This window comes from Oncorhynchus tshawytscha, linkage group LG10 (assembly GCF_018296145.1).
Source record: "Oncorhynchus tshawytscha isolate Ot180627B linkage group LG10, Otsh_v2.0, whole genome shotgun sequence".
In the NCBI taxonomy this organism is placed as follows: domain Eukaryota; kingdom Metazoa; phylum Chordata; class Actinopteri; order Salmoniformes; family Salmonidae; genus Oncorhynchus; species Oncorhynchus tshawytscha.
This window is the reverse complement of record NC_056438.1, coordinates 17871966-17897711: the sequence shown is the minus strand read 5'-3', so window position 1 is coordinate 17897711 and position 25746 is coordinate 17871966. Positions and strand designations below refer to the sequence as shown.

General features: G+C 39.3%; 10 non-coding genes across 10 annotated transcripts; all 10 read right to left on the bottom strand.

The window, feature by feature from the left end:
* Positions 1-3519: 3519 nt before the first annotated feature.
* On the bottom strand, positions 3520-3593 carry trnan-guu. Its single transcript has one exon. It is a non-coding gene; the product is annotated as a tRNA-Asn (tRNA).
* Positions 3594-4924: 1331 nt separating this feature from the next.
* Positions 4925-4996, bottom strand: trnad-guc. Its single transcript has one exon. It is a non-coding gene; the product is annotated as a tRNA-Asp (tRNA).
* A 3730-nt stretch (positions 4997-8726) lies between these two features.
* trnan-guu lies at positions 8727-8800 on the bottom strand. Its single transcript has one exon. It is a non-coding gene; the product is annotated as a tRNA-Asn (tRNA).
* A 1333-nt stretch (positions 8801-10133) lies between these two features.
* Positions 10134-10205, bottom strand: trnad-guc. Its single transcript has one exon. It is a non-coding gene; the product is annotated as a tRNA-Asp (tRNA).
* A 3695-nt stretch (positions 10206-13900) lies between these two features.
* Positions 13901-13974, bottom strand: trnan-guu. Its single transcript has one exon. It is a non-coding gene; the product is annotated as a tRNA-Asn (tRNA).
* Positions 13975-15307: 1333 nt separating this feature from the next.
* Positions 15308-15379, bottom strand: trnad-guc. Its single transcript has one exon. It is a non-coding gene; the product is annotated as a tRNA-Asp (tRNA).
* A 3705-nt stretch (positions 15380-19084) lies between these two features.
* trnan-guu lies at positions 19085-19158 on the bottom strand. The gene has a single exon. It is a non-coding gene; the product is annotated as a tRNA-Asn (tRNA).
* Positions 19159-20490: 1332 nt separating this feature from the next.
* Positions 20491-20562, bottom strand: trnad-guc. Its single transcript has one exon. It is a non-coding gene; the product is annotated as a tRNA-Asp (tRNA).
* A 3709-nt stretch (positions 20563-24271) lies between these two features.
* trnan-guu lies at positions 24272-24345 on the bottom strand. Its single transcript has one exon. It is a non-coding gene; the product is annotated as a tRNA-Asn (tRNA).
* Positions 24346-25674: 1329 nt separating this feature from the next.
* Positions 25675-25746, bottom strand: trnad-guc. Its single transcript has one exon. It is a non-coding gene; the product is annotated as a tRNA-Asp (tRNA).

Genomic DNA, 25746 nt, shown 5'->3' with positions numbered 1-25746 from the left:
AAAACTTTTTCTAAATTAAATGATCATTGAGACATTATTACATACAGGGATACACCGTGACAATTGAAATTCTTTATTTAATAACACAACAGTTGAACTGTTGATTTTTAGTTTTGGTGACAGTGCATTGAGCTAGCGCATTTAGTCCTCCAGTCAAGTCTGACAACCTATTTTCTCCACTTCAAATAGAAATGACTGTCGCGTACATAGCCACGGTTCCACAAAACCTGACCAAGAGCAATGCAAAACAATCACCAGAAAAGTAATTTCAAACAGAATCCATCAATCATGGCGAAAATCAGACTTCTCTTTCACCGTTGCTTTTAGCCAAAAACTACTGGAGAATTGCAGCCTGTCCGTTGTGGTAGCCTGCCTTTGACGTTTGTGTCATTCTGACTTGTCAAGTGTTTTTTTTTAATGCGATTTTCAATGTCGACTATCCTGATAGCAGAAATAATGTCATATTATCGGAATAGTGAAATAATTTCAAATGCCCATCCCTAACAAACACGATACCAACATGTGTCGACAAACAAGTCCTGCGCACACTTTAAACAACGAGACAAAATACATTCATTTTAATTTTCTCAAAGTTATACATGGTGATATACAGTGATTTATCACAATAGTGTTGCTGAAAATGAAAATAAGTTATAGCAGTAACAAGAGTAGATAATAGATTCTGAATGTATTGTTCCTCAAACCAGATTAATATATACACATATACAGTACCATTTAAAAGTTGGGACACACCTCCTCATTCAAGGGTTTTTCTAGATTTTTTTAAACTATTTTCTACATTGTAGAATAAAAGTGAAGACATCAAAACTATGAAATAACACATGGAATCTTGTAGTAACCAAAAAGTCTTAAACAAAACAGAAGATATTTTATATTCTTCAAAGTAGCCACCCTTTGCCTTGATGACAGCTTTGCACACTCTTGGCATTCACGACACCAGCTGCACCTGGAATGCTTTCCAACGGTCTTGAAGGAGTTCCCACAAATGCTGAGCACTTGTTGACTGCTTTTCCTTCCCTCTGCGGTCCAACTCATCCCAAACCCTCTCAATTGAGTTGAGGTTGGGTGATTGTGGAGGCCAGGTCATCTGATGCAGCACTCCATCACTTTGCTTCTTGGTCAAATAGCCCTTACACAGCCTGGAGGTGTGTTGGTCATTGTCCTGTTGAAAAACAAATGATAGTCCCACTAAGCACAAACCAGATGGGATGGCGTATCGCTGCAGAATGCTGTCATAGCCATGCTGGTTAAGTGTACCTTGAATTCTAAATAAATCACCAACAGTGTCACCAGCAAAGCATCCCCACACCAGCACACCTTGTCCTTGCTTCACGGTGGGAACCACACACACGCGGAGATCATGCGTTCACCTACTCCTCGTCGCACAAAGACAGAGCGGTTGGAACCAAAAATCTCAAATTTGGAGTCAGACCAAAGGACAGATTTCCACCGGTCTAATGGCCATTGCTTGTGTTTCTTGGTCCAAGCAAGTCTCTTCTTATTATTGGTGTCTTTTAGTAGTGTTTTTGTTTTTACAGCAGTTTGACATTGAAGGCCTGATTCACATAGTCTCCTTTGAACAGTTGATGTTGAGATGTGTCTGTTACTTGAACTCTGTGAAGCATTTATTTGGGCTGCAATTTCTGAGGCTGGTAATTCTCATGAACTTATCCTCCACAGCAGAGGTAACTCTGGGTCTTCCTTTCCTGTGGCGGTCCTCACGAGAGCCAGTTTCATCATAGCGCTTGATGGTTTTTGCGACTGCGCTTGAAGAAATTGTCAAAGTTGTTGAAATGTTCTGGATTGACTGACCTTCGTGTCTTAAAGTAATGATGTACCGTCGTTTCTCTTTGCTTATTCGAGCTGTTCTTGCCATAATATTGACTTGGTCTTTTACCAAATAGGGCCATCTTCTGTATTCCAACCCTACCCTGTCACAACACAACTGATGGGCTGAAACACATTACGAAGGAAAGAAATTACACAAATTAACTTTTTACAAGGCACACCTGTTAATTGAAAGGCATTCCAGGTGACTGCCTCATGAAGCTGGTTGAGAGAATGCCAAGAGTGTGCAAAGCTGTCATCAAGGCAAAGGGTGGCTACTTTGAAGAATCTCAAACATAAATATATTTTGATTTGTTTCACACTTTTTGGTTACTACATGATTCCATATGTTATATTTCATAGTTTTTATGTCTTCAGTGTTATTCTAAAATGATGAAAATAGTCAAAATAAAGAAAAACCCTTGAATGAGGAGCTGTGTCCAAACTTTTGATAGGTACTGTACATAAACAATACATTTAGTTATATACTTATATATATACAATACATTTAGTTATATACATTATATATATATATATATATATATATATATAACTAAATGTATAACTAAATTATATAGTCTGTCGAGCCAGATTAATATACAGTGGTGTAAAGTACTTAAGTAAAAAGACTTTAAAGTATGAAAATTGGGTACTTTTTTCCACAACTGGTATTTATACTTTTATTCAAGTATGACAATTGTGTACTTCTTCCACCACTGTTAATATACAATGATGATATGGTCCTTCGAGCAGGATGCTTATCTATATACAAAAATATGTTTCTTTGAGCCAGATTTTCCATACAGAACGGTCAAGATATACAGTAATAAAACCACAGGCCTTTGCTTTCAAATCAAATCAAAGTTTATTTGTCACGTGCACCGAATACAACAGATCTAGTAGACCTTACAGTGAAATGCTTACTTACAGGCTCTTAACCAATAGTGCAAAAAAGGTATTAGGTTATCAATAGGTAAATAAAGAAATAAAACAACAGTAAAAAGACAGGCTAGAAACAATTGTTCAGGAGTCTTATGGCTTGCGGGTAAAAACAAGGTAGAAGCCTTTTTGTCCGAGACTTGGCACTCCGGTACCGCTTGCCATGCGGTAGTAGAGAGAACAGTCTTTGACTGGGGTGGCTGGGGTCTTTGACCATTTTTAGGGCCTTCCTCTGACACCACCTGGTGTAGAGGTCCTGGATGGCAGGCAGCTGAGCCCCAGTGATGTACTGGGCCGTACGCACTACCTACCCTCTGTAGTTATTTATATACCCAATCGGGCCACCGCCTCCCATTTTTACCAGTGGTTTCAATGCAACTGTTCTCATGTTGTATGTTCAAAATCAAATCTTTAGATTAACAGTCTAAGGCTCAAAGCAATTGCGCCACAGACATGGAGTTGGTAGAAAACTGACCTTTGACCCCTGGCTGTCTGTGATCTCATTCTATATGGAGTTTAGATATATGGTGAAGCTATTCAGCAACTGATGATCACAGGCCACTGACACCCATTTTACTAGGATGGAAAATATAATACTCTTCCGCTTTTACATTCAACAACTCACCAATCACGTCTAAAAACAGGATACAGGACAAGTCAGTCACACACGGAATCAATTTACACTCCAGGAAAGTCTTCTGACATCACAGAGCTCAACAAATGGAAAACGCTCGTCCCTGGGTGGGCTTGAACCACCAACCTTTAGATTAACAGTCTAACGCGCTAACCAATTGCGCCACAGAGACTAAGCTGCTAGGAATAGGACACACGTGGAACAAGGATCACGTTCATTTCATGGCAATCACTCCGCCGTTATATGGTTGCAACAATTCTATCATCTTATCCGGACAGAGAAATATTCAGCTTTCAGTCATAATTGTATGGCAATGGCAAAACAGAGGGGTAACATCCAGATCTGAACAGACGTATATACTACATGGTTTATCTTAAAGATATATTTTATCTTTAAATTGCTATCAAAACCCAAAAACTCCCGTGGCAAAACTCCCCAAGGCAGCCTGAAAAGTAGCAGAGTTTGTCGTTAGCCTCTTACCAATAAAAGACGCTGAAAGGGTCTGAATACTCGCTAAATATAGCGTCAAAGTCGCTAAATTGACTCTATACACTAATTCAAAATTTCACAAAGTTATACAGTCTACGGCTATCTACTCACTGCTCTAGGGAAAAACATGGCAATTCAAGAGGGGTGCTAAGAAAGCAATGCCAAAACGTTGTTTTCTTTGCCCTATTACATTATAAATCACATATAATGAATCTAGATTGTTCTCTATAATATTATAACCTTAATAGTAATGTGTTGATGAAATAAGAGCGTTAATTTGCTGTGACCATTGCTAGTGCAGACCGCACCACTCTTGGTTGTATCTCATCCATATTCATTATTAAAATTACACTAGGCAAGTCACTTAAGAACAAATTCTTATTTACAATGAAGGCCTACACGGGCCAAACCCGGACGACGCTGGGCCAATTGTGCGCCACCCTATGGGACTCACAAATCACAGCCAGTTGTGATAGAGCCTGGATTCAAACCAGGGTGTCGTCTGTAGTGAAGCCTCTATTTCATTTTGGGCTGGGTAAATACAAGTGAATATATTCATGAAAGTCACCTTGTCTGGGAGAAATTTACACGGTTATAAAAATGTCACGCCGGTAAGCTTACGCAAAACACTCACCTTCTTTGAAGTGTTACCAAAATCCCCATTGGGAAAAATGTATGGTCGAGAAACAATTGTAACCATTTTCATGTTTGACTGCTAGGTTTTACGGGTATTATGACTCGTACCGTGGTAATCTATTATAGATTCTTAATTGAAGGTCCCTTAGCCAGATCGATAACAATGACATGGTCCTTTGAGTGAGATTTATATTTTCAAAACAGAACGGTCAAGATCTACAGTAATAAAACAACAGACCTTTGCCACCACCATCCATTTCACAAGTGGGTTAAACGACACTGTAGAGTAGCTATAGTGGAGTAAAGACAAGTACTCAAGGTCATTTTACAATGAGGCTTCTCTCACAGGCAGAAGTAAAGCGAAAATAAAATTCTTGCCTCCCCGTCGGGGAATTGAACCCCGGTCTCCCGCGTGACAGGCGGGGATACTGACCACTATACTAACGAGGACTGAATGTGTACTGGAATTCTACGTATCCAGATCAGTTCAGTTAAAGCAACAGCATCCCCTTCGTTGTCTACAACAGTACACATTTAGACACGCATACACACACAACAGACGATCACGGTTATTTGAATATTCAAAAATCCGAACAAACCTCAGTATTCCTTTACATGTGTGCGTGTTCAAAACAATTTTTTAACAATGAAAACTTTTTCTAAATTAAATGATCATTGAGACATTATTACATACAGGGATACACCGTGACAATTGAAATTCTTTATTTAATAACACAACAGTTGAACTGTTGATTTTTAGTTTTGGTGACAGTGCATTGAGCTAGCGCATTTAGTCCTCCAGTCAAGTCTGACAACCTATTTTCTCCACTTCAAATAGAAATGACTGTCGCGTACATAGCCACGGTTCCACAAAACCTGACCAAGAGCAATGCAAAACAATCACCAGAAAAGTAATTTCAAACAGAATCCATCAATCATGGCGAAAATCAGACTTCTCTTTCACCGTTGCTTTTAGCCAAAAACTACTGGAGAATTGCAGCCTGTCCGTTGTGGTAGCCTGCCTTTGACGTTTGTGTCATTCTGACTTGTCAAGTGTTTTTTTTTAATGCGATTTTCAATGTCGACTATCCTGATAGCAGAAATAATGTCATATTATCGGAATAGTGAAATAATTTCAAATGCCCATCCCTAACAAACACGATACCAACATGTGTCGACAAACAAGTCCTGCGCACACTTTAAACAACGAGACAAAATACATTCATTTTAATTTTCTCAAAGTTATACATGGTGATATACAGTGATTTATCACAATAGTGTTGCTGAAAATGAAAATAAGTTATAGCAGTAACAAGAGTAGATAATAGATTCTGAATGTATTGTTCCTCAAACCAGATTAATATATACACATATACAGTACCATTTAAAAGTTGGGACACACCTCCTCATTCAAGGGTTTTTCTAGATTTTTTTAAACTATTTTCTACATTGTAGAATAAAAGTGAAGACATCAAAACTATGAAATAACACATGGAATCTTGTAGTAACCAAAAAAGTCTTAAACAAAACAGAAGATATTTTATATTCTTCAAAGTAGCCACCCTTTGCCTTGATGACAGCTTTGCACACTCTTGGCATTCACGACACCAGCTGCACCTGGAATGCTTTCCAACGGTCTTGAAGGAGTTCCCACAAATGCTGAGCACTTGTTGACTGCTTTTCCTTCCCTCTGCGGTCCAACTCATCCCAAACCCTCTCAATTGAGTTGAGGTTGGGTGATTGTGGAGGCCAGGTCATCTGATGCAGCACTCCATCACTTTGCTTCTTGGTCAAATAGCCCTTACACAGCCTGGAGGTGTGTTGGTCATTGTCCTGTTGAAAAACAAATGATAGTCCCACTAAGCACAAACCAGATGGGATGGCGTATCGCTGCAGAATGCTGTCATAGCCATGCTGGTTAAGTGTACCTTGAATTCTAAATAAATCACCAACAGTGTCACCAGCAAAGCATCCCCACACCAGCACACCTTGTCCTTGCTTCACGGTGGGAACCACACACACGCGGAGATCATGCGTTCACCTACTCCTCGTCGCACAAAGACAGAGCGGTTGGAACCAAAAATCTCAAATTTGGAGTCAGACCAAAGGACAGATTTCCACCGGTCTAATGGCCATTGCTTGTGTTTCTTGGTCCAAGCAAGTCTCTTCTTATTATTGGTGTCTTTTAGTAGTGTTTTTGTTTTTACAGCAGTTTGACATTGAAGGCCTGATTCACATAGTCTCCTTTGAACAGTTGATGTTGAGATGTGTCTGTTACTTGAACTCTGTGAAGCATTTATTTGGGCTGCAATTTCTGAGGCTGGTAATTCTCATGAACTTATCCTCCACAGCAGAGGTAACTCTGGGTCTTCCTTTCCTGTGGCGGTCCTCACGAGAGCCAGTTTCATCATAGCGCTTGATGGTTTTTGCGACTGCGCTTGAAGAAATTGTCAAAGTTGTTGAAATGTTCTGGATTGACTGACCTTCGTGTCTTAAAGTAATGATGTACCGTCGTTTCTCTTTGCTTATTCGAGCTGTTCTTGCCATAATATTGACTTGGTCTTTTACCAAATAGGGCCATCTTCTGTATTCCAACCCTACCCTGTCACAACACAACTGATGGGCTGAAACACATTACGAAGGAAAGAAATTACACAAATTAACTTTTTACAAGGCACACCTGTTAATTGAAAGGCATTCCAGGTGACTGCCTCATGAAGCTGGTTGAGAGAATGCCAAGAGTGTGCAAAGCTGTCATCAAGGCAAAGGGTGGCTACTTTGAAGAATCTCAAACATAAATATATTTTGATTTGTTTCACACTTTTTGGTTACTACATGATTCCATATGTTATATTTCATAGTTTTTATGTCTTCAGTGTTATTCTAAAATGATGAAAATAGTCAAAATAAAGAAAAACCCTTGAATGAGGAGCTGTGTCCAAACTTTTGATAGGTACTGTACATAAACAATACATTTAGTTATATACATTTAGTTATATACATTATATATATATATATATATATATATATATATATATATATATATATATATATATATATAACTAAATGTATAACTAAATTATATAGTCTGTCGAGCCAGATTAATATACAGTGGTGTAAAGTACTTAAGTAAAAAGACTTTAAAGTATGAAAATTGGGTACTTTTTTCCACAACTGGTATTTATACTTTTATTCAAGTATGACAATTGTGTACTTCTTCCACCACTGTTAATATACAATGATGATATGGTCCTTCGAGCAGGATGCTTATCTATATACAAAAATATGTTTCTTTGAGCCAGATTTTCCATACAGAACGGTCAAGATATACAGTAATAAAACCACAGGCCTTTGCTTTCAAATCAAATCAAAGTTTATTTGTCACGTGCACCGAATACAACAGATCTAGTAGACCTTACAGTGAAATGCTTACTTACAGGCTCTTAACCAATAGTGCAAAAAAGGTATTAGGTTATCAATAGGTAAATAAAGAAATAAAACAACAGTAAAAAGACAGGCTAGAAACAATTGTTCAGGAGTCTTATGGCTTGCGGGTAAAAACAAGGTAGAAGCCTTTTTGTCCGAGACTTGGCACTCCGGTACCGCTTGCCATGCGGTAGTAGAGAGAACAGTCTTTGACTGGGGTGGCTGGGGTCTTTGACCATTTTTAGGGCCTTCCTCTGACACCACCTGGTGTAGAGGTCCTGGATGGCAGGCAGCTGAGCCCCAGTGATGTACTGGGCCGTACGCACTACCTACCCTCTGTAGTTATTTATATACCCAATCGGGCCACCGCCTCCCATTTTTACCAGTGGTTTCAATGCAACTGTTCTCATGTTGTATGTTCAAAATCAAATCTTTAGATTAACAGTCTAAGGCTCAAAGCAATTGCGCCACAGACATGGAGTTGGTAGAAAACTGACCTTTGACCCCTGGCTGTCTGTGATCTCATTCTATATGGAGTTTAGATATATGGTGAAGCTATTCAGCAACTGATGATCACAGGCCACTGACACCCATTTTACTAGGATGGAAAATATAATACTCTTCCGCTTTTACATTCAACAACTCACCAATCACGTCTAAAAACAGGATACAGGACAAGTCAGTCACACACGGAATCAATTTACACTCCAGGAAAGTCTTCTGACATCACAGAGCTCAACAAATGGAAAACGCTCGTCCCTGGGTGGGCTTGAACCACCAACCTTTAGATTAACAGTCTAACGCGCTAACCAATTGCGCCACAGAGACTAAGCTGCTAGGAATAGGACACACGTGGAACAAGGATCACGTTCATTTCATGGCAATCACTCCGCCGTTATATGGTTGCAACAATTCTATCATCTTATCCGGACAGAGAAATATTCAGCTTTCAGTCATAATTGTATGGCAATGGCAAAACAGAGGGGTAACATCCAGATCTGAACAGACGTATATACTACATGGTTTATCTTAAAGATATATTTTATCTTTAAATTGCTATCAAAACCCAAAAACTCCCGTGGCAAAACTCCCCAAGGCAGCCTGAAAAGTAGCAGAGTTTGTCGTTAGCCTCTTACCAATAAAAGACGCTGAAAGGGTCTGAATACTCGCTAAATATAGCGTCAAAGTCGCTAAATTGACTCTATACACTAATTCAAAATTTCACAAAGTTATACAGTCTACGGCTATCTACTCACTGCTCTAGGGAAAAACATGGCAATTCAAGAGGGGTGCTAAGAAAGCAATGCCAAAACGTTGTTTTCTTTGCCCTATTACATTATAAATCACATATAATGAATCTAGATTGTTCTCTATAATATTATAACCTTAATAGTAATGTGTTGATGAAATAAGAGCGTTAATTTGCTGTGACCATTGCTAGTGCAGACCGCACCACTCTTGGTTGTATCTCATCCATATTCATTATTAAAATTACACTAGGCAAGTCACTTAAGAACAAATTCTTATTTACAATGAAGGCCTACACGGGCCAAACCCGGACGACGCTGGGCCAATTGTGCGCCACCCTATGGGACTCACAAATCACAGCCAGTTGTGATAGAGCCTGGATTCAAACCAGGGTGTCGTCTGTAGTGAAGCCTCTATTTCATTTTGGGCTGGGTAAATACAAGTGAATATATTCATGAAAGTCACCTTGTCTGGGAGAAATTTACACGGTTATAAAAATGTCACGCCGGGGTAAGCTTACGCAAAACACTCACCTTCTTTGAAGTGTTACCAAAATCCCCATTGGGAAAAATGTATGGTCGAGAAACAATTGTAACCATTTTCATGTTTGACTGCTAGGTTTTACGGGTATTATGACTCGTACCGTGGTAATCTATTATAGATTCTTAATTGAAGGTCCCTTAGCCAGATCGATAACAATGACATGGTCCTTTGAGTGAGATTTATATTTTCAAAACAGAACGGTCAAGATCTACAGTAATAAAACAACAGACCTTTGCCACCACCATCCATTTCACAAGTGGGTTAAACGACACTGTAGAGTAGCTATAGTGGAGTAAAGACAAGTACTCAAGGTCATTTTACAATGAGGCTTCTCTCACAGGCAGAAGTAAAGCGAAAATAAAATTCTTGCCTCCCCGTCGGGGAATTGAACCCCGGTCTCCCGCGTGACAGGCGGGGATACTGACCACTATACTAACGAGGACTGAATGTGTACTGGAATTCTACGTATCCAGATCAGTTCAGTTAAAGCAACAGCATCCCCTTCGTTGTCTACAACAGTACACATTTAGACACGCATACACACACAACAGACGATCACGGTTATTTGAATATTCAAAAATCCGAACAAACCTCAGTATTCCTTTACTTGTGTGCGTGTTCAAAACAATGAAAACTTTTTAACAATGAAAACTTTTTCTAAATTAAATGATCATTGAGACATTATTACATACAGGGATACACCGTGACAATTGAAATTCTTTATTTAATAACACAACAGTTGAACTGTTGATTTTTAGTTTTGGTGACAGTGCATTGAGCTAGCGCATTTAGTCCTCCAGTCAAGTCTGACAACCTATTTTCTCCACTTCAAATAGAAATGACTGTCGCGTACATAGCCACGGTTCCACAAAACCTGACCAAGAGCAATGCAAAACAATCACCAGAAAAGTAATTTCAAACAGAATCCATCAATCATGGCGAAAATCAGACTTCTCTTTCACCGTTGCTTTTAGCCAAAAACTACTGGAGAATTGCAGCCTGTCCGTTGTGGTAGCCTGCCTTTGACGTTTGTGTCATTCTGACTTGTCAAGTGTTTTTTTTTTTTTAATGCGATTTTCAATGTCGACTATCCTGATAGCAGAAATAATGTCATATTATCGGAATAGTGAAATAATTTCAAATGCCCATCCCTAACAAACACGATACCAACATGTGTCGACAAACAAGTCCTGCGCACACTTTAAACAACGAGACAAAATACATTCATTTTAATTTTCTCAAAGTTATATGGTGATATACAGTGATTTATCACAATAGTGTTGCTGAAAATGAAAATAAGTTATAGCAGTAACAAGAGTAGATAATAGATTCTGAATGTATTGTTCCTCAAACCAGATTAATATATACACATATACAGTACCATTTAAAAGTTGGGACACACCTCCTCATTCAAGGGTTTTTCTAGATTTTTTTTACTATTTTCTACATTGTAGAATAAAAGTGAAGACATCAAAACTATGAAATAACACATGGAATCTTGTAGTAACCAAAAAAGTCTTAAACAAAACAGAAGATATTTTATATTCTTCAAAGTAGCCACCCTTTGCCTTGATGACAGCTTTGCACACTCTTGGCATTCACGACACCAGCTGCACCTGGAATGCTTTCCAACGGTCTTGAAGGAGTTCCCACAAATGCTGAGCACTTGTTGACTGCTTTTCCTTCCCTCTGCGGTCCAACTCATCCCAAACCCTCTCAATTGAGTTGAGGTTGGGTGATTGTGGAGGCCAGGTCATCTGATGCAGCACTCCATCACTTTGCTTCTTGGTCAAATAGCCCTTACACAGCCTGGAGGTGTGTTGGTCATTGTCCTGTTGAAAAACAAATGATAGTCCCACTAAGCACAAACCAGATGGGATGGCGTATCGCTGCAGAATGCTGTCATAGCCATGCTGGTTAAGTGTACCTTGAATTCTAAATAAATCACCAACAGTGTCACCAGCAAAGCATCCCCACACCAGCACACCTTGTCCTTGCTTCACGGTGGGAACCACACACACGCGGAGATCATGCGTTCACCTACTCCTCGTCGCACAAAGACAGAGCGGTTGGAACCAAAAATCTCAAATTTGGAGTCAGACCAAAGGACAGATTTCCACCGGTCTAATGGCCATTGCTTGTGTTTCTTGGTCCAAGCAAGTCTCTTCTTATTATTGGTGTCTTTTAGTAGTGTTTTTGTTTTTACAGCAGTTTGACATTGAAGGCCTGATTCACATAGTCTCCTTTGAACAGTTGATGTTGAGATGTGTCTGTTACTTGAACTCTGTGAAGCATTTATTTGGGCTGCAATTTCTGAGGCTGGTAATTCTCATGAACTTATCCTCCACAGCAGAGGTAACTCTGGGTCTTCCTTTCCTGTGGCGGTCCTCACGAGAGCCAGTTTCATCATAGCGCTTGATGGTTTTTGCGACTGCGCTTGAAGAAATTGTCAAAGTTGTTGAAATGTTCTGGATTGACTGACCTTCGTGTCTTAAAGTAATGATGTACCGTCGTTTCTCTTTGCTTATTCGAGCTGTTCTTGCCATAATATTGACTTGGTCTTTTACCAAATAGGGCCATCTTCTGTATTCCAACCCTACCCTGTCACAACACAACTGATGGGCTGAAACACATTACGAAGGAAAGAAATTACACAAATTAACTTTTTACAAGGCACACCTGTTAATTGAAAGGCATTCCAGGTGACTGCCTCATGAAGCTGGTTGAGAGAATGCCAAGAGTGTGCAAAGCTGTCATCAAGGCAAAGGGTGGCTACTTTGAAGAATCTCAAACATAAATATATTTTGATTTGTTTCACACTTTTTGGTTACTACATGATTCCATATGTTATATTTCATAGTTTTTATGTCTTCAGTGTTATTCTAAAATGATGAAAATAGTCAAAATAAAGAAAAACCCTTGAATGAGGAGCTGTGTCCAAACTTTTGATAGGTACTGTACATATACAATACATTTAGTTATATACATTATATATATATATATATATATATATATATATATAAATGTATAACTAAATTATATAGTCTGTCGAGCCAGATTAATATACAGTGGTGTAAAGTACTTAAGTAAAAAGACTTTAAAGTATGAAAATTGGGTACTTTTTTCCACAACTGGTATTTATACTTTTATTCAAGTATGACAATTGTGTACTTCTTCCACCACTGTTAATATACAATGATGATATGGTCCTTCGAGCAGGATGCTTATCTATATACAAAAATATGTTTCTTTGAGCCAGATTTTCCATACAGAACGGTCAAGATATACAGTAATAAAACCACAGGCCTTTGCTTTCAAATCAAATCAAAGTTTATTTGTCACGTGCACCGAATACAACAGATCTAGTAGACCTTACAGTGAAATGCTTACTTACAGGCTCTTAACCAATAGTGCAAAAAAGGTATTAGGTTATCAATAGGTAAATAAAGAAATAAAACAACAGTAAAAAGACAGGCTAGAAACAATTGTTCAGGAGTCTTATGGCTTGCGGGTAAAAACAAGGTAGAAGCCTTTTTGTCCGAGACTTGGCACTCCGGTACCGCTTGCCATGCGGTAGTAGAGAGAACAGTCTTTGACTGGGGTGGCTGGGGTCTTTGACCATTTTTAGGGCCTTCCTCTGACACCACCTGGTGTAGAGGTCCTGGATGGCAGGCAGCTGAGCCCCAGTGATGTACTGGGCCGTACGCACTACCTACCCTCTGTAGTTATTTATATACCCAATCGGGCCACCGCCTCCCATTTTTACCAGTGGTTTCAATGCAACTGTTCTCATGTTGTATGTTCAAAATCAAATCTTTAGATTAACAGTCTAAGGCTCAAAGCAATTGCGCCACAGACATGGAGTTGGTAGAAAACTGACCTTTGACCCCTGGCTGTCTGTGATCTCATTCTATATGGAGTTTAGATATATGGTGAAGCTATTCAGCAACTGATGATCACAGGCCACTGACACCCATTTTACTAGGATGGAAAATATAATACTCTTCAGCTTTTACATTCAACAACTCACCAATCACGTCTAAAAACAGGATACAGGACAAGTCAGTCACACACGGAATCAATTTACACTCCAGGAAAGTCTTCTGACATCACAGAGCTCAACAAATGGAAAACGCTCGTCCCTGGGTGGGCTTGAACCACCAACCTTTAGATTAACAGTCTAACGCGCTAACCAATTGCGCCACAGAGACTAAGCTGCTAGGAATAGGACACACGTGGAACAAGGATCACGTTCATTTCATGGCAATCACTCCGCCGTTATATGGTTGCAACAATTCTATCATCTTATCCGGACAGAGAAATATTCAGCTTTCAGTCATAATTGTATGGCAATGGCAAAACAGAGGGGTAACATCCAGATCTGAACAGACGTATATACTACATGGTTTATCTTAAAGATATATTTTATCTTTAAATTGCTATCAAAACCCAAAAACTCCCGTGGCAAAACTCCCCAAGGCAGCCTGAAAAGTAGCAGAGTTTGTCGTTAGCCTCTTACCAATAAAAGACGCTGAAAGGGTCTGAATACTCGCTAAATATAGCGTCAAAGTCGCTAAATTGACTCTATACACTAATTCAAAATTTCACAAAGTTATACAGTCTACGGCTATCTACTCACTGCTCTAGGGAAAAACATGGCAATTCAAGAGGGGTGCTAAGAAAGCAATGCCAAAACGTTGTTTTCTTTGCCCTATTACATTATAAATCACATATAATGAATCTAGATTGTTCTCTATAATATTATAACCTTAATAGTAATGTGTTGATGAAATAAGAGCGTTAATTTGCTGTGACCATTGCTAGTGCAGACCGCACCACTCTTGGTTGTATCTCATCCATATTCATTATTAAAATTACACTAGGCAAGTCACTTAAGAACAAATTCTTATTTACAATGAAGGCCTACACGGGCCAAACCCGGACGACGCTGGGCCAATTGTGCGCCACCCTATGGGACTCACAAATCACAGCCAGTTGTGATAGAGCCTGGATTCAAACCAGGGTGTCGTCTGTAGTGAAGCCTCTATTTCATTTTGGGCTGGGTAAATACAAGTGAATATATTCATGAAAGTCACCTTGTCTGGGAGAAATTTACACGGTTATAAAAATGTCACGCCGGGGTAAGCTTACGCAAAACACTCACCTTCTTTGAAGTGTTACCAAAATCCCCATTGGGAAAAATGTATGGTCGAGAAACAATTGTAACCATTTTCATGTTTGACTGCTAGGTTTTACGGGTATTATGACTCGTACCGTGGTAATCTATTATAGATTCTTAATTGAAGGTCCCTTAGCCAGATCGATAACAATGACATGGTCCTTTGAGTGAGATTTATATTTTCAAAACAGAACGGTCAAGATCTACAGTAATAAAACAACAGACCTTTGCCACCACCATCCATTTCACAAGTGGGTTAAACGACACTGTAGAGTAGCTATAGTGGAGTAAAGACAAGTACTCAAGGTCATTTTACAATGAGGCTTCTCTCACAGGCAGAAGTAAAGCGAAAATAAAATTCTTGCCTCCCCGTCGGGGAATTGAACCCCGGTCTCCCGCGTGACAGGCGGGGATACTGACCACTATACTAACGAGGACTGAATGTGTACTGGAATTCTACGTATCCAGATCAGTTCAGTTAAAGCAACAGCATCCCCTTCGTTGTCTACAACAGTACACATTTAGACACGCATACACACACAACAGACGATCACGGTTATTTGAATATTCAAAAATCCGAACAAACCTCAGTATTCCTTTACTTGTGTGCGTGTTCATTTGACCTTTTTTTTTAACAATGAAAACTTTTTAACAATGAAAACTTTTTTCTAAATTAAATGATCATTGAGACATTATTACATACAGGGATACACCGTGACAATTGAAATTCTTTATTTAATAACACAACAGTTGAACTGTTGATTTTTAGTTTTGGTGACAGTGCATTGAGCTAGCGCATTTAGTCCTCCAGTCAAGTCTGACAACCTATTTTCTCCACTTCAAATAGAAATGACTGTCGCGTACATAGCCACGGTTCCACAAAACCTGACCAAGAGCAATGCAAAACAATCACCAGAAAAGTAATTTCAAACAGAATCCATCAATCATGGCGAAAATCAGACTTCTCTTTCACCGTTGCTTTTAGCCAAAAACTACTGGAGAATTGCAGCCTGTCCGTTGTGGTAGCCTGCCTTTGACGTTTGTGTCATTCTGACTTGTCAAGTGTTTTTTTTTTAATGCGATTTTCAATGTCGACTATCCTGATAGCAGAAATAATGTCATATTATCGGAATAGTGAAATAATTTCAAATGCCCATCCCTAACAAACACGATACCAACATGTGTCGACAAACAAGTCCTGCGCACACTTTAAACAACGAGACAAAATACATTCATTTTAATTTTCTCAAAGTTATACATGGTGATATACAGTGATTTATCACAATAGTGTTGCTGAAAATGAAAATAAGTTATAGCAGTAACAAGAGTAGATAATAGATTCTGAATGTATTGTTCCTCAAACCAGATTAATATATACACATATACAGTACCATTTAAAAGTTGGGACACACCTCCTCATTCAAGGGTTTTTCTAGATTTTTTTTACTATTTTCTACATTGTAGAATAAAAGTGAAGACATCAAAACTATGAAATAACACATGGAATCTTGTAGTAACCAAAAAAGTCTTAAACAAAACAGAAGATATTTTATATTCTTCAAAGTAGCCACCCTTTGCCTTGATGACAGCTTTGCACACTCTTGGCATTCACGACACCAGCTGCACCTGGAATGCTTTCCAACGGTCTTGAAGGAGTTCCCACAAATGCTGAGCACTTGTTGACTGCTTTTCCTTCCCTCTGCGGTCCAACTCATCCCAAACCCTCTCAATTGAGTTGAGGTTGGGTGATTGTGGAGGCCAGGTCATCTGATGCAGCACTCCATCACTTTGCTTCTTGGTCAAATAGCCCTTACACAGCCTGGAGGTGTGTTGGTCATTGTCCTGTTGAAAAACAAATGATAGTCCCACTAAGCACAAACCAGATGGGATGGCGTATCGCTGCAGAATGCTGTCATAGCCATGCTGGTTAAGTGTACCTTGAATTCTAAATAAATCACCAACAGTGTCACCAGCAAAGCATCCCCACACCATCACACCTTGTCCTTGCTTCACGGTGGGAACCACACACACGCGGAGATCATGCGTTCACCTACTCCTCGTCGCACAAAGACAGAGCGGTTGGAACCAAAAATCTCAAATTTGGAGTCAGACCAAAGGACAGATTTCCACCGGTCTAATGGCCATTGCTTGTGTTTCTTGGTCCAAGCAAGTCTCTTCTTATTATTGGTGTCTTTTAGTAGTGTTTTTGTTTTTACAGCAGTTTGACATTGAAGGCCTGATTCACATAGTCTCCTTTGAACAGTTGATGTTGAGATGTGTCTGTTACTTGAACTCTGTGAAGCATTTATTTGGGCTGCAATTTCTGAGGCTGGTAATTCTCATGAACTTATCCTCCACAGCAGAGGTAACTCTGGGTCTTCCTTTCCTGTGGCGGTCCTCACGAGAGCCAGTTTCATCATAGCGCTTGATGGTTTTTGCGACTGCGCTTGAAGAAATTGTCAAAGTTGTTGAAATGTTCTGGATTGACTGACCTTCGTGTCTTAAAGTAATGATGTACCGTCGTTTCTCTTTGCTTATTCGAGCTGTTCTTGCCATAATATTGACTTGGTCTTTTACCAAATAGGGCCATCTTCTGTATTCCAACCCTACCCTGTCACAACACAACTGATGGGCTGAAACACATTACGAAGGAAAGAAATTACACAAATTAACTTTTTACAAGGCACACCTGTTAATTGAAAGGCATTCCAGGTGACTGCCTCATGAAGCTGGTTGAGAGAATGCCAAGAGTGTGCAAAGCTGTCATCAAGGCAAAGGGTGGCTACTTTGAAGAATCTCAAACATAAATATATTTTGATTTGTTTCACACTTTTTTGGTTACTACATGATTCCATATGTTATATTTCATAGTTTTTATGTCTTCAGTGTTATTCTAAAATGATGAAAATAGTCAAAATAAAGAAAAACCCTTGAATGAGGAGCTGTGTCCAAACTTTTGATAGGTACTGTACATATACAATACATTTAGTTATATACATTATATATATATATATATATATATAACTAAATGTATAACTAAATTATATAGTCTGTCGAGCCAGATTAATATACAGTGGTGTAAAGTACTTAAGTAAAAAGACTTTAAAGTATGAAAATTGGGTACTTTTTTCCACAACTGGTATTTATACTTTTATTCAAGTATGACAATTGTGTACTTCTTCCACCACTGTTAATATACAATGATGATATGGTCCTTCGAGCAGGATGCTTATCTATATACAAAAATATGTTTCTTTGAGCCAGATTTTCCATACAGAACGGTCAAGATATACAGTAATAAAACCACAGGCCTTTGCTTTCAAATCAAATCAAAGTTTATTTGTCACGTGCACCGAATACAACAGATCTAGTAGACCTTACAGTGAAATGCTTACTTACAGGCTCTTAACCAATAGTGCAAAAAAGGTATTAGGTTATCAATAGGTAAATAAAGAAATAAAACAACAGTAAAAAGACAGGCTAGAAACAATTGTTCAGGAGTCTTATGGCTTGCGGGTAAAAACAAGGTAGAAGCCTTTTTGTCCGAGACTTGGCACTCCGGTACCGCTTGCCATGCGGTAGTAGAGAGAACAGTCTTTGACTGGGGTGGCTGGGGTCTTTGACCATTTTTAGGGCCTTCCTCTGACACCACCTGGTGTAGAGGTCCTGGATGGCAGGCAGCTGAGCCCCAGTGATGTACTGGGCCGTACGCACTACCTACCCTCTGTAGTTATTTATATACCCAATCGGGCCACCGCCTCCCATTTTTACCAGTGGTTTCAATGCAACTGTTCTCATGTTGTATGTTCAAAATCAAATCTTTAGATTAACAGTCTAAGGCTCAAAGCAATTGCGCCACAGACATGGAGTTGGTAGAAAACTGACCTTTGACCCCTGGCTGTCTGTGATCTCATTCTATATGGAGTTTAGATATATGGTGAAGCTATTCAGCAACTGATGATCACAGGCCACTGACACCCATTTTACTAGGATGGAAAATATAATACTCTTCCGCTTTTACATTCAACAACTCACCAATCACGTCTAAAAACAGGATACAGGACAAGTCAGTCACACACGGAATCAATTTACACTCCAGGAAAGTCTTCTGACATCACAGAGCTCAACAAATGGAAAACGCTCGTCCCTGGGTGGGCTTGAACCACCAACCTTTAGATTAACAGTCTAACGCGCTAACCAATTGCGCCACAGAGACTAAGCTGCTAGGAATAGGACACACGTGGAACAAGGATCACGTTCATTTCATGGCAATCACTCCGCCGTTATATGGTTGCAACAATTCTATCATCTTATCCGACAGAGAAATATTCAGCTTTCAGTCATAATTGTATGGCAATGGCAAAACAGAGGGGTAACATCCAGATCTGAACAGACGTATATACTACATGGTTTATCTTAAAGATATATTTTATCTTTAAATTGCTATCAAAACCCAAAAACTCCCGTGGCAAAACTCCCCAAGGCAGCCTGAAAAGTAGCAGAGTTTGTCGTTAGCCTCTTACCAATAAAAGACGCTGAAAGGGTCTGAATACTCGCTAAATATAGCGTCAAAGTCGCTAAATTGACTCTATACACTAATTCAAAATTTCACAAAGTTATACAGTCTACGGCTATCTACTCACTGCTCTAGGGAAAAACATGGCAATTCAAGAGGGGTGCTAAGAAAGCAATGCCAAAACGTTGTTTTCTTTGCCCTATTACATTATAAATCACATATAATGAATCTAGATTGTTCTCTATAATATTATAACCTTAATAGTAATGTGTTGATGAAATAAGAGCGTTAATTTGCTGTGACCATTGCTAGTGCAGACCGCACCACTCTTGGTTGTATCTCATCCATATTCATTATTAAAATTACACTAGGCAAGTCACTTAAGAACAAATTCTTATTTACAATGAAGGCCTACACGGGCCAAACCCGGACGACGCTGGGCCAATTGTGCGCCACCCTATGGGACTCACAAATCACAGCCAGTTGTGATAGAGCCTGGATTCAAACCAGGGTGTCGTCTGTAGTGAAGCCTCTATTTCATTTTGGGCTGGGTAAATACAAGTGAATATATTCATGAAAGTCACCTTGTCTGGGAGAAATTTACACGGTTATAAAAATGTCACGCCGGGGTAAGCTTACGCAAAACACTCACCTTCTTTGAAGTGTTACCAAAATCCCCATTGGGAAAAATGTATGGTCGAGAAACAATTGTAACCATTTTCATGTTTGACTGCTAGGTTTTACGGGTATTATGACTCGTACCGTGGTAATCTATTATAGATTCTTAATTGAAGGTCCCTTAGCCAGATCGATAACAATGACATGGTCCTTTGAGTGAGATTTATATTTTCAAAACAGAACGGTCAAGATCTACAGTAATAAAACAACAGACCTTTGCCACCACCATCCATTTCACAAGTGGGTTAAACGACACTGTAGAGTAGCTATAGTGGAGTAAAGACAAGTACTCAAGGTCATTTTACAATGAGGCTTCTCTCACAGGCAGAAGTAAAGCGAAAATAAAATTCTTGCCTCCCCGTCGGGGAATTGAACCCCGGTCTCCCGCGTGACAGGCGGGGATACTGACCACTATACTAACGAGGACTGAATGTGTACTGGAATTCTACGTATCCAGATCAGTTCAGTTAAAGCAACAGCATCCCCTTCGTTGTCTACAACAGTACACATTTAGACACGCATACACACACAACAGACGATCACGGTTATTTGAATATTCAAAAATCCGAACAAACCTCAGTATTCCTTTACTTGTGTGCGTGTTCATTTGACCTTTTTTTTTAACAATGAAAACTTTTTAACAATGAAAACTTTTTTCTAAATTAAATGATCATTGAGACATTATTACATACAGGGATACACCGTGACAATTGAAATTCTTTATTTAATAACACAACAGTTGAACTGTTGATTTTTAGTTTTGGTGACAGTGCATTGAGCTAGCGCATTTAGTCCTCCAGTCAAGTCTGACAACCTATTTTCTCCACTTCAAATAGAAATGACTGTCGCGTACATAGCCACGGTTCCACAAAACCTGACCAAGAGCAATGCAAAACAATCACCAGAAAAGTAATTTCAAACAGAATCCATCAATCATGGCGAAAATCAGACTTCTCTTTCACCGTTGCTTTTAGCCAAAAACTACTGGAGAATTGCAGCCTGTCCGTTGTGGTAGCCTGCCTTTGACGTTTGTGTCATTCTGACTTGTCAAGTGTTTTTTTTTTTTAATGCGATTTTCAATGTCGACTATCCTGATAGCAGAAATAATGTCATATTATCGGAATAGTGAAATAATTTCAAATGCCCATCCCTAACAAACACGATACCAACATGTGTCGACAAACAAGTCCTGCGCACACTTTAAACAACGAGACAAAATACATTCATTTTAATTTTCTCAAAGTTATACATGGTGATATACAGTGATTTATCACAATAGTGTTGCTGAAAATGAAAATAAGTTATAGCAGTAACAAGAGTAGATAATAGATTCTGAATGTATTGTTCCTCAAACCAGATTAATATATACACATATACAGTACCATTTAAAAGTTGGGACACACCTCCTCATTCAAGGGTTTTTCTAGATTTTTTTTACTATTTTCTACATTGTAGAATAAAAGTGAAGACATCAAAACTATGAAATAACACATGGAATCTTGTAGTAACCAAAAAAGTCTTAAACAAAACAGAAGATATTTTATATTCTTCAAAGTAGCCACCCTTTGCCTTGATGACAGCTTTGCACACTCTTGGCATTCACGACACCAGCTGCACCTGGAATGCTTTCCAACGGTCTTGAAGGAGTTCCCACAAATGCTGAGCACTTGTTGACTGCTTTTCCTTCCCTCTGCGGTCCAACTCATCCCAAACCCTCTCAATTGAGTTGAGGTTGGGTGATTGTGGAGGCCAGGTCATCTGATGCAGCACTCCATCACTTTGCTTCTTGGTCAAATAGCCCTTACACAGCCTGGAGGTGTGTTGGTCATTGTCCTGTTGAAAAACAAATGATAGTCCCACTAAGCACAAACCAGATGGGATGGCGTATCGCTGCAGAATGCTGTCATAGCCATGCTGGTTAAGTGTACCTTGAATTCTAAATAAATCACCAACAGTGTCACCAGCAAAGCATCCCCACACCATCACACCTTGTCCTTGCTTCACGGTGGGAACCACACACACGCGGATATCATGCGTTCACCTACTCCTCGTCGCACAAAGACAGAGCGGTTGGAACCAAAAATCTCAAATTTGGAGTCAGACCAAAGGACAGATTTCCACCGGTCTAATGGCCATTGCTTGTGTTTCTTGGTCCAAGCAAGTCTCTTCTTATTATTGGTGTCTTTTAGTAGTGTTTTTGTTTTTACAGCAGTTTGACATTGAAGGCCTGATTCACATAGTCTCCTTTGAACAGTTGATGTTGAGATGTGTCTGTTACTTGAACTCTGTGAAGCATTTATTTGGGCTGCAATTTCTGAGGCTGGTAATTCTCATGAACTTATCCTCCACAGCAGAGGTAACTCTGGGTCTTCCTTTCCTGTGGCGGTCCTCACGAGAGCCAGTTTCATCATAGCGCTTGATGGTTTTTGCGACTGCGCTTGAAGAAATTGTCAAAGTTGTTGAAATGTTCTGGATTGACTGACCTTCGTGTCTTAAAGTAATGATGTACCGTCGTTTCTCTTTGCTTATTCGAGCTGTTCTTGCCATAATATTGACTTGGTCTTTTACCAAATAGGGCCATCTTCTGTATTCCAACCCTACCCTGTCACAACACAACTGATGGGCTGAAACACATTACGAAGGAAAGAAATTACACAAATTAACTTTTTACAAGGCACACCTGTTAATTGAAAGGCATTCCAGGTGACTGCCTCATGAAGCTGGTTGAGAGAATGCCAAGAGTGTGCAAAGCTGTCATCAAGGCAAAGGGTGGCTACTTTGAAGAATCTCAAACATAAATATATTTTGATTTGTTTCACACTTTTTTGGTTACTACATGATTCCATATGTTATATTTCATAGTTTTTATGTCTTCAGTGTTATTCTAAAATGATGAAAATAGTCAAAATAAAGAAAAACCCTTGAATGAGGAGCTGTGTCCAAACTTTTGATAGGTACTGTATATATACAATACATTTAGTTATATACATTATATATATATATATATATATATAACTAAATGTATAACTAAATTATATAGTCTGTCGAGCCAGATTAATATACAGTGGTGTAAAGTACTTAAGTAAAAAGACTTTAAAGTATGAAAATTGGGTACTTTTTTCCACAACTGGTATTTATACTTTTATTCAAGTATGACAATTGTGTACTTCTTCCACCACTGTTAATATACAATGATGATATGGTCCTTCGAGCAGGATGCTTATCTATATACAAAAATATGTTTCTTTGAGCCAGATTTTCCATACAGAACGGTCAAGATATACAGTAATAAAACCACAGGCCTTTGCTTTCAAATCAAATCAAAGTTTATTTGTCACGTGTGCACCGAATACAACAGATCTAGTAGACCTTACAGTGAAATGCTTACTTACAGGCTCTTAACCAATAGTGCAAAAAAGGTATTAGGTTATCAATAGGTAAATAAAGAAATAAAACAACAGTAAAAAGACAGGCTAGAAACAATTGTTCAGGAGTCTTATGGCTTGCGGGTAAAAACAAGGTAGAAGCCTTTTTGTCCGAGACTTGGCACTCCGGTACCGCTTGCCATGCGGTAGTAGAGAGAACAGTCTTTGACTGGGGTGGCTGGGGTCTTTGACCATTTTTAGGGCCTTCCTCTGACACCACCTGGTGTAGAGGTCCTGGATGGCAGGCAGCTGAGCCCCAGTGATGTACTGGGCCGTACGCACTACCTACCCTCTGTAGTTATTTATATACCCAATCGGGCCACCGCCTCCCATTTTTACCAGTGGTTTCAATGCAACTGTTCTCATGTTGTATGTTCAAAATCAAATCTTTAGATTAACAGTCTAAGGCTCAAAGCAATTGCGCCACAGACATGGAGTTGGTAGAAAACTGACCTTTGACCCCTGGCTGTCTGTGATCTCATTCTATATGGAGTTTAGATATATGGTGAAGCTATTCAGCAACTGATGATCACAGGCCACTGACACCCATTTTACTAGGATGGAAAATATAATACTCTTCTGCTTTTACATTCAACAACTCACCAATCACGTCTAAAAACAGGATACAGGACAAGTCAGTCACACACGGAATCAATTTACACTCCAGGAAAGTCTTCTGACATCACAGAGCTCAACAAATGGAAAACTCTCGTCCCTGGGTGGGCTTGAACCACCAACCTTTAGATTAACAGTCTAACGCGCTAACCAATTGCGCCACAGAGACTAAGCTGCTAGGAATAGGACACACGTGGAACAAGGATCACGTTCATTTCATGGCAATCACTCCGCCGTTATATGGTTGCAACAATTCTATCATCTTATCCGGACAGAGAAATATTCAGCTTTCAGTCATAATTGTATGGCAATGGCAAAACAGAGGGTAACATCCAGATCTGAACAGACGTATATACTACATGGTTTATCTTAAAGATATATTTTATCTTTAAATTGCTATCAAAACCCAAAAACTCCCGTGGCAAAACTCCCCAAGGCAGCCTGAAAAGTAGCAGAGTTTGTCGTTAGCCTCTTACCAATAAAAGACGCTGAAAGGGTCTGAATACTCGCTAAATATAGCGTCAAAGTCGCTAAATTGACTCTATACACTAATTCAAAATTTCACAAAGTTATACAGTCTACGGCTATCTACTCACTGCTCTAGGGAAAAACATGGCAATTCAAGAGGGGTGCTAAGAAAGCAATGCCAAAACGTTGTTTTCTTTGCCCTATTACATTATAAATCACATATAATGAATCTAGATTGTTCTCTATAATATTATAACCTTAATAGTAATGTGTTGATGAAATAAGAGCGTTAATTTGCTGTGACCATTGCTAGTGCAGACCGCACCACTCTTGGTTGTATCTCATCCATATTCATTATTAAAATTACACTAGGCAAGTCACTTAAGAACAAATTCTTATTTACAATGAAGGCCTACACGGGCCAAACCCGGACGACGCTGGGCCAATTGTGCGCCACCCTATGGGACTCACAAATCACAGCCAGTTGTGATAGAGCCTGGATTCAAACCAGGGTGTCGTCTGTAGTGAAGCCTCTATTTCATTTTGGGCTGGGTAAATACAAGTGAATATATTCATGAAAGTCACCTTGTCTGGGAGAAATTTACACGGTTATAAAAATGTCACGCCGGGGTAAGCTTACGCAAAACACTCACCTTCTTTGAAGTGTTACCAAAATCCCCATTGGGAAAAATGTATGGTCGAGAAACAATTGTAACCATTTTCATGTTTGACTGCTAGGTTTTACGGGTATTATGACTCGTACCGTGGTAATCTATTATAGATTCTTAATTGAAGGTCCCTTAGCCAGATCGATAACAATGACATGGTCCTTTGAGTGAGATTTATATTTTCAAAACAGAACGGTCAAGATCTACAGTAATAAAACAGACCTTTGCCACCACCATCCATTTCACAAGTGGGTTAAACGACACTGTAGAGTAGCTATAGTGGAGTAAAGACAAGTACTCAAGGTCATTTTACAATGAGGCTTCTCTCACAGGCAGAAGTAAAGCGAAAATAAAATTCTTGCCTCCCCGTCGGGGAATTGAACCCCGGTCTCCCGCGTGACAGGCGGGGATACTGACCACTATACTAACGAGGA